The sequence below is a fragment of the Manacus vitellinus genome, unplaced genomic scaffold, assembly GCF_001715985.3.
Source record: "Manacus vitellinus isolate BGI_N305 unplaced genomic scaffold, ASM171598v3 scaffold_29_pilon, whole genome shotgun sequence".
In the NCBI taxonomy this organism is placed as follows: domain Eukaryota; kingdom Metazoa; phylum Chordata; class Aves; order Passeriformes; family Pipridae; genus Manacus; species Manacus vitellinus.
In genome coordinates this window covers 731885-741640 of record NW_021940207.1, presented here as the reverse complement: position 1 = coordinate 741640, position 9756 = coordinate 731885, and the positions used below count along the sequence as shown (strand labels likewise).

At 39.3% G+C, this 9756-nt stretch overlaps 1 protein-coding gene across 3 annotated transcripts in view; it reads left to right on the top strand.

The window, feature by feature from the left end:
* GNB4 (G protein subunit beta 4) overlaps positions 1-9756 on the top strand; it is a 62589-nt gene that overhangs the window by 31836 nt on the left and 20997 nt on the right. The window contains exon 1 of one of the 3 annotated variants that reach the window (XM_018074888.2): positions 70-112. The exons of 1 other annotated variant lie outside the window; for it this stretch is intronic. The gene's annotated coding sequence lies outside the window, so the exon portion shown is untranslated. Of the gene's footprint in view, positions 1-69; positions 113-6480; positions 6904-9756 lie in introns of those variants that run through there. One more of the 3 variants, XM_018074887.2, reaches the window with a different exon arrangement.

Sequence of the window (9756 nt, the reverse complement as noted above, 5' to 3'; positions counted from 1 at the left end):
TGCCCGGGGGTCGGCAGAGGCAGCCCTGGCGCTGGAAGTCCCGGGTGGGCACTGCTGACCCGTGCAGGACGCGCCTGCCATCCCAGCGGGTTCGGCTGGACTCGAGATTCAGGTTTGGAAGTCTGGCAGCAACAGGCAGTTCCCAGGCTTATGGAATATGTAGGGAAACTCTCCTCTCTCTTTTCCATTTCTCTGCCTGCCTAGAGCTTGTCTTTATGTCAGCATTCCGTGAATTGGTTTGACAAGGGTGAATGCGAAGGTACTCCCCGTCTTTAGGAAAAGTGCAAAGTCATTAGATGCTTTTTGTGTCATACTTTATAGGTATTCCTGGTTTCCACATCCAGATTTTTTTTTTCCAAAATGTGATTTTTTTATAATTGTACTTATTGCTGAGATTATCAGCTTCTTTAGTTTTTACAAAAGCCTCCAAACTGCTTTTCCAAATTGCTACCAGATATAAATGTGGTAGACAACAAGTTTAGTTTATGCTGTAATATTACCTGAACTAATGCAAGATATGCCTCTTATCCATTCCCTCCTGTTGATTATACAATTTGAGAATAGACATGTTGTCTTTTATTGGACTGATTATTGTAGCTTGGAAAAGACAATTTTCCAGGAGGGTTTTCAGTTCTGAAGTAGGAGCAGGGTAAGTCTCAAAGCTAAGTATGAGTTGAGGGGAAAAGTGCTTTCATTATTAGTATTTGATTATATATAATCAGTTTCTGAAGTAACAGGAGTACTTGTTCTCTGCTCAGTAGAGAGTATTGGGAAAAGGAGGGAAAAGAATGGCAAAATGGAGCAGAGAGAGAGGAGGCAGGTACCAACCTCTAAAACCTGCTGTAAAAGTGTTGGGAGAGACAAGAACTGTAGTTTTCTGAGTCTGGTGGGATTTATGTGTTCAGTGGAGTTTTGTGTTCCAGTTTGGTCTCTGCTTTGAAAAATGTTTTGTCTGTTTCCTACTGGGAATGCGAAGGGAGGGATCAGAGGGATTGCTCTGAGAAGGAAGGGGTTCCCAGTGGTAGTTGGGTGCTTTTCCTGCTCTGCCAGTTGTCAGCACAAGCTTGTTCTGGTTTGTAGGGGTTGCCTCATGCAACATCCACGGAGTTACCACAAGAGCATTTGATGTGCTTTCTAGAATTCCATATACTTCCCTAAATATCAATATAGGATCCAGGAATTTTGGCAGTTCTTATGGGAAATAGTGGGAATATCGGGAAACATGAGTCTGCAAAATCATCAGTGTTCAGAGGAAAACCTGAATCTGCTCGCTGACTTCCACTAGAAGTACGGGAAGTGATGTAAAAGGTGGCCACTAATGTGACAATGAAGTGACAGCTACAGTGGCTCCAATTACTCGTTAGAGTTGAGGAAGTCTGAAGTCATGTTAGCAGGAATAATAACTATATCAACAAATTAAAATGAAACAAACCACATGACAAGCTCTCATAGTCCTGAAAGCTTTTTAATGGGATGAGAATCTTCAGTGGGTTTTTGCAATGTTTGTTTGTGATTCTTAAGCACCATAGTTGTGGTGAAGTTAATTTGTGCTTCCAAAGAACAGACTGATGGTATCTTGGAAGAAGGGGGCCAGGAAAATGAGGGAGATCATAAATATATGGACATGTCTCACTGTGAGTCTACTAAGGCAAACTGTAGACAGTATTAAATTATTATTTCTTTAAAATGAGCAGTTTTTACAGTGGATAATACAGATGGCTTATAGAGATTCAATAGGTTGAGAACCAAGGCTGCTATAATAATAACTTTCATCTGTTAATCATGAAAATAATGAGTTTCAGGTTATAGAGATGTCTTTTTCTGTATTCTGTGTCGTAAAAGTGCTACAGCAAATAACTGCTGTTCTTTCTCTAGTTTAGCTCTTTCCTGAGGGCTTGGTCTTGATGGACTACTCAGGTCATTTAGATCTTAAGTAAGAAATTGTTTGCCACAAATGTCATATTTATGTTGGATAGTGAAAGTTTCAACTGTATCTTCATGTTGCTTAGTTGAGTACTCCTATATTTAATGTGTATTTTGTCCAAGTATTTTAATTTTCCACACAGTTTCTAAAGAAAAATGTGGGACTGGAAAACCTTGCAAAAATATTTTTAATTACAGAACCACATAGTTCTCTCTCAACCCATTATGGAATTTTTAAAAATACCACAAAATTTATGAATATAAGATTTTGAAGAAATAAAAATACAAAAAAACCCCACAATATGTAGAGAAGTGGTGATCTTCGTCAGTTACTGTCTTCTCTGCCAGAGTCTTAATTTATGACTATTGTGTCACTGAAGATGGTAATTTATTTTTTTTTTTTTTATCTGAGGTGTCCCTTTAAAATGTGTTATCAAACTAGTAAGAAATTCAGAATCTCTGAACTTGACATGCAGTGCATGCTCCTGGAATGTAAATACTTAGGGACAGTGATAATGCAGTGATTGTGTTTTGTACTTAATACTGTCTGGGAATATCAATGCTCAGATTAATGCAGCTCCCAAGAGCCCAGAACTGGCTGTTTAGAAAGTATGCAGAGTATTGCCAATCAAGAAAATATTTTTTAAATTCCACCAAAATTTTTCTCTCCTCTAACTAGATGCAGACCTGTCACTTACTTCATCTTCCGAAGTGTGTAATTAAATTTAGTTGTTATTGTTTTGTCCTTGTATGAAACTTCTGTGTTTTGCAACTTAGAGTTTTGTAATAGAATTTATGTGAAAGATTCGAAACAGAGCTAAAGCAAATGATCACCAAAAACGTTGCCTGTGTGCTGTTCTCTCAAGGCTGTGGTTTGGTACCTGATACCGGTGCAGGGAGCTCATGGAGCTTTCTAGATAACACGAGGCAGTGCTGCACAAAGCTGCAGCTTTAATTAAAAAGATAGTGCTGTTTAGGCTTAGGCTTGGGTTCAAGTGTTCAGCAGTGTTCGAACAACCAAACTGTCTTTGCAGAGAGCCTGAAACAAAAAACCAAGAGGGGAACTTCTTAATGCTTTGAAAGAAGATCGGCTCGGGTGCCATCAATGACACTCGGTGTGCTGCTGATTGTCGTGAATCTCTGTCGTTAGGGGAAATACCATAGTGAGAACTGGGCTGGAGGTTGGTGAAAGAGAGAATTAATACAAATATAGATGGACATTTGCTAGCAAATGGTTGTGCAGTTCACTGGCTTTTCCCTTACGATGTCTCAGCTTCCAAAAGTAAGTGAAATGCTGACATACAGTAATCCAAATTTTTATTCGGTTACTGTAACTCTTGCAATCTGTTGCCTTCTGAAAGGACTTCAGCTGGAAAGAAGGGGAAAGATAGAAATGCCTGATTGTATTGAAGAGCAAAAGGCACTTTTAACTTTCCACCTATTACATAAAATTAGTTGTTTAGGGGCAGAATAGGTTTGCCAGTTTGCAGAAACTGTAGTTTCCCCCTCCTTCTTATGTTGGATCTCAAACAAATATTAATCATATGGATTTTCATTGTAAGCCAAGTGTTTGAGTCATTGTGAATCCCACTGTTTTGAAACATTAAAAGAGCTGAGTAATGTTAAATTTAAAATTACAAGATTTTAATTTTCAAATGGGGAGGGAGGGGAACAAAATGAAATCATCAGATCAATCCCATGATTGAATGTGCTTCTTAAATGAGATTGAAGGTCTTGGAGCTGCTCTCGGTGACAGGCTTGGCAGCTTTACAAGAACAAATCACCTCCTCACAGTCAGGAGTGGGAAGTTTTGGACCTGCCTAGTTCGTTTCCATCGTGCACTTATTGGTTCAGGTGGTCAGCACAGAGCACCCAAGCAGTTTCAGGATAACTTGATGATTTAATTCTTGTTGGATTAATTTTTGTATATGCTTTTGCTGCCCTATATGTGTTTATTTGGTTATTTATTTATTTTTAATATGGTAATTAGCATAAATTGCACCTGTGTAATTTTCTATTTATATATTAAAATACAGTTTGTGTGGTATCTATACACATCTAAAGTCTTGCATTAAAATTAAAGATGCTTATTTATGATCTATTGTTGAAACACACATGGTATTTAAAAGAACTATTTGATCTGAGTATTTTTCTGGTGACCCTTTGCAATCATGATTGATTGCTTTAAGTGATTGTTCATGCAAACCAATTTTATTCCTAGTTTGAAATAGGAAGACATTTTTCTTCCTACAGATTCTTGATTTAAGTTGGGCTTAGTTGTTATTGACCTGAAAAAAGTATTCAAATTCCATATACAGAAGCTATGTTTGTCAAAATCTGATTTCACACACTAATTTTAGAGCCTCTGTGTGTATCTAATGATTTTGATAACTTTTGGTGATCTGATGTACAGCTTTGACAGTGCAATGTACTGTCAGAGGACTAAAAAATTAGTAATTTGGGGTATGCCAGCTTTTAGGTAGTTTTATTGTATAAAAGCTTCCCCCCCCAATTATAAATTAGATTTAGGCACATGTATTTATGTTGTGCTGCTCTTAAGAATGCAAAGTGGAGCCCTTTCCTTTGCATGTGCATGGTGCTGATGGGAAGGGGAGATGGTAGAAGATCTGATTGAGTTTTGTTGCAATCTCAACGTTAGGCAGAGTTCAGAAATAGCACAGCAAAGTTTCCATGACAGCATTAAGTCCAGATGCCCTAGAATGTCAAGAAACTAATAATGATGATAGTACCATTTTCCCTCCATTGGAATGGTAGGAAGGACACAGCAGGAGTGGGGGTGCTCCTGACAATCTCAGGGGAGAAGAGTGATGGTCCACAGGGAAGTGTTTCAGCATTTTATGGGATATTAAATGCTCCTTTTTAATCTTCCTGACGCTTGTGGGGCAAGAAACTTCTCCAGTGCTCTTTCGAGTAGTTTGGATACAAGCTGTCTGAATACAAAACCACTCCAAAGTGTGGAGAATGAAGTGGCCAGGAAGTAAAACTACGATTTCAGGTGCTACAAGCACAACCTTAATTTCTAAGATATGGAACGGAAAAGGGAAAACTCCTCTCTTGTCTTGGAAGCAGCCCAAAAGAGGGAGCCAGGTTGTTTCTTTGTTTTTGTACAGCAGAATAAAAATAAAATTCAAGACCAAACTAAATGGACTGTAAAGGAGTATTTAATGATGTGAGTGCTTAGCTGCTGTTCCCCACACTTTAGGAAAAAGCAGCTAGTTGGGAAGGTTGGGTAGCCAGAGACGGGAAGTCATTAAGGGGTTTTTTCCTGCTCATCTATGAGACTTCATTACAGATGCAGACTGATGGGCATCAAAAGCCAAATACATGCGTTGAAAAGGGACGGAGTGAAGAAAGTTGACTTTTGCTTGTGATGCTGCTTCAGAAGCTTGAGCAATTTTCTGTTCTCAATCTCTACAGAAACCTGGTCATAGCCCTTCCTGGTTACTTGGACAGGGTGACAGCTGAAAGACCAACAGCCTCAGCAAACACTTCAATTGCCGGTGGGTTTCAGAGCTGTGGCTAATGTTTGCCTTCTCACTGAGTCAGGTAACACTGTGCTCTGCTCATAGCTTCTGGAAGCAGGAGGTCAAGATTGCTTAGCCATTTTTACTAATCTTTTAGTCACCACCGCTGAGAAAAACTCCAAAAATGGTAGTATGCATATCTCAAACACCAAAACCAAAAGTCTTCCAAGAACAGTGTCTGGTCTGTGGTGAAGGCTGAGATGATGCACTCAGCTGAGCTGCTCTTGACCCCTCTCACTGTGACGGACGTACTGGGAAGCACTTACAAGAACAGCAGTTCCAGTGGACTGGAAAGATATCCTGCAGCAAAGCAGGTTTCTGGAGCCATGGGCTCTCTTGAGGCCATGGTACCTGACTGATTATTCCTGTCTATAACCTTAGGCTTTGTCTCCACAGGGGAATACTGCTATTTATAGGCTAGTGAGCATCATGCTTTCATAAAAAAGTTTTCATTAAAAAATAAAGAAGTGATCCTTTGTGGAAGACTGCTATAGATGGGAATATTGTACTTAGCAGCAGCATTTTGTTTCTCTTTTACCCTGTTCTGTTGGAAACTTCATCTAGGTTTACTTTCTTTCCAGTAGGCAGGTGGCTAATTTCTCAATTATGGCCAGTTAAAAATTACTCCCACTACAAAGACAGCCTTTATTGAGAACCCTACAAGTGTGGAGATAGTTAGGAACCTAGTGCTCCTTATTTCCTTAACATATTTCCTAAATATTGGATGTAGTATCTTCTTTAAAAAGCAGCTGTTTGAAAACAGGCGTTACTGCTTACTGCTTGAGAAACATCAAAAACAATTCAGAAGAGTATAGGTTAGATACATCCATCTCATCACAAGTTGTACCTGAAGTAGTTAAATAGCTCATGTACTCTTAATCTCATTCTTGCATTAGTAGGGGTGAAAAAACCAGTATATAGGGTTTTTACTTTGTAGCATGGGATTTCTAATTGTTCTATAAAGTCAGGTTTGTGATAGTTGTTTTTCTTTAAAGGCCTATGACAATATGTATCTCAAAAAAAAAATATTTAGAAAACCCTACTAAAGTAGCTTGAACTCTAATCTGGAAGAGAACTTAATTTTTGTGGCTTCAAATCACAAGTAATTGACCAGAAATATATTGGGAACCAAAAGCAAAATTAAAATTGGACCTGAGGGAAATAGTTTTATCTGATCTTTGGATAGTCTGTATTTAAAAAAAAAAAAAAAAAAAAAAGGCAAGTGCTTCTATTCCCTTGTTTCCGTATGAAAGAGTCCAGCTGAGTGTTCCAGCTGCGTGGTGCTGTGAACACATAATGCCTCGCTGTAACTTCGGTACCAAGGGAGTGTGTGTGGTGCTGAATGGGGAGGAGGAGGGAAGGGTGCTGAGCACTATGTATAGATCAGATCCGTGGTTTTTCCCGAGCTGGTGATGAGTTTGAAAGGATGCAATCTGTGTGTAACTGGTACTGCTGGGCTTTCTGCTCCTCAAGTGTGTGAGAATGCTCCCCTTGCAAAGACTGTCAGCCAGAGATTGTTGCAGTCGAGTGAATAGTCATCCGAGTTGAATTAAGGCACTTTTCCTGGAGACAGTACTAGTTTCTCTTAATGTGTATTTTCTCCATTGACTTTAAACCTAAAATTATCTGTGTGCTTGGTGCCTTTTATGCACACTGTGCAGTCTGCTCTCTCTCAGATAACAGGAGGCTGCCTCAGTAATCTTTTGTGCCTGTAGGTGCCAGACCAGATTTTATATGCATTGCACTGCTTGGCCCTCCATGATGCCACTTCAGTAAATACCAATGTGCTGGCCCCTAAAAAAATCCAAAATCAAACTTGTTTGGAGATGGATTTTAATGTAAATGAGGGTCTTTCAAAATGACTTTGAATTGTCACTCTGCAGTACATTTTTCCTAGTAAAATGTTAGAATAGCCTCTGGATGTGGCTGGGTATTGGAAGAGACAAAAAACCTCAGCACGCTCCCTGTGTGTGTCCACCTGTCTGTGCCCAAAGAAGAAATTGGACTGGAACCATCACTGTCTTCTTACTTAGGGTTATATCTTTCTGCTTCATTAAGATCTTTCTTGCCACTTCTTAGATGCTTTGAATTGCAAAACCATTAATAATTTGTTCAGTGATGTGTCCTGAGGTCAGTGAACCAAGTTTTTACTGGCGAATCATTATAGTCGCTGAAGACAGTTTGAATTTCACATGAAGTTCTGTTTGCAGGGAGTGTGATAAAAATAAATCTGTGCTTATGTACCAAAACATTTTGACCTGGAAACAAACATAATGAGCATAAGATGCAAAAATGTTAATTTTGGAAAAATCACTCTTTTGGACTGTGAAATATTCATGACTTTTAAAAATTCCTTCCTTCCTGTGCTTTTTTCAGCCTTGTGCTCAACACTGAATTTCTTGGGTTTTTTTTCTAGAATCTAGTGTGTGTGGGCAAAGAAGAGTAGGGGCTTTCTATATGTTTTATGAATGTACTTGGCTTAGACTTTCAGTTGGGTTTTAGAAATAAACTCTCAAATCTCTGAGCTTCAGACACTAGTCTCATGAAATGTCATCCTACTGCATAAAGAAGGGTAAAAGTTACTGATGGTTTTTTGCTAGCAAACTTAAGAATTATTTCACTCAAACTTCTCAACTGTGATTTCCTTTGTCTGTTTTGTGACTGCTGTTAACAAGGTCAGTATTTGCCGGTCTGTTTGTCTTCCATGGCAACCGTAATAAAACCAGTCATCAAACCCAGCTCTGTGACTGAAACACACCAGAGGTTGATCCTTACAGCACTGAAGTCTGAAGGTGAACACAGATGTTTGTATTTGTCTCATTGAAATGACTTCTGTTCACAGCACCAAGGAGTTATTGTGGTAAATGGAAGTGTTTTGATGTGGCAGGCTTTGTTTCAAAGTCTTACTAAAATCACCAGCTGAGTAGCTACGTGTGTGTCAAATGGCACATATTTATGTTTGTGATGTGTAGGTATGAGGTGTTTTGACCAAGGAAGGAAGGAGCAATATTGTTGTCTTGAAACTGCTTCTGCCACCCAGTTGGTGGGTGGGGTTGTGTTCCTGATGTAACTGCGCGGGGCATGTGGACACACGAAGAGGGAACACTCTCAAATCCCACTGATTCATTGTTTGCTTGTGAGTCTGTCTTGTGGCCTCTCCTTTCCAGCTGTACATTCAATTTTGAGCACACACTCGCATCAGTTCCTTAAAACTGGGGACGGTGTCTGTTGGAGAAATGGGTGTTTAAGTAAGTTCTGCTCATACCCTTCCTCTCGAGAGGCGTTGGTTGATTATTTCCTGTTTTTGTACCAAAGCTATAATGGAGACATATCACTTTAAAACACTTCCAAAATGTGCAGAAGTGCAACAATAGCGCTGACCTCAGCGAGCGAGGTCACACCCAGGCTGCTTCCTGTTTTCTTCTTGGGGAGACCAGAGGCCCTGAATATGGGAGAACTCTCCTGTGCATGTGCCCAAGGCTCAGAAATCACTGTGACAATTAATTCCATTTTGCAAAATTAAAATAACTTAGGGAAAATATTCTGTTAGGATTTCCAGAGTTATTTTATAAATGGTAACCATTTAAAAATTAATAATCATTATTCTCTACTGAAATGTGTAAGATGTTCTGTAACTAGTGCACCCCTCAAAAGTATACATTAAAGATAAAGGAAGGAGATGAACTGAAGAGGTTTGAGAGGAGAGAAGAAGAGCAAGGTACCCAATGGCACAATTACAGCTCCTACATACTGGTGTTTCAACTTATCCCAGCCTCTCTCTGCTGTTATTCAAGTATTAGTTGACCAATATAAAAGCTCCTTGCTTTGTTGTCTTTATTTATTGATGCAGTACAGCTACAAGTCAGAACAAAGGATGCTTGGGAAAATGGATAGCTGGAAAGGTCTCTCTGAGAAACAGGAGAGACAACATAGGGCCAAGGTATAAGTAAAAAAAACCATTACATGTTTCATTTTCCTCAGTGGAGAGCTGAGTGTGTGTGTGGTCCTCAAACAGCTCTGCTGCAGAAAATATATTATGTAAAATTCCAGCTGAAAGACTTTCTATATGAAGGTCTGTAACTGCATCCCAGCATTAATGCATTTACTTTAAGTGACTGTTGTGCAGGCAGAGATTTCACTTTATATAAGGCCATGTCCAAGTTTGTACATTTTGAACCATTCTCCAATATGTCAAACCCATTGCCTTCAGGCTGCAAGAAATAAAACCTCTCTGTGTTTTAATTCTCTATTCCTGGGTTTGGGGAGACATAAATGAGTGGGCAAAGCT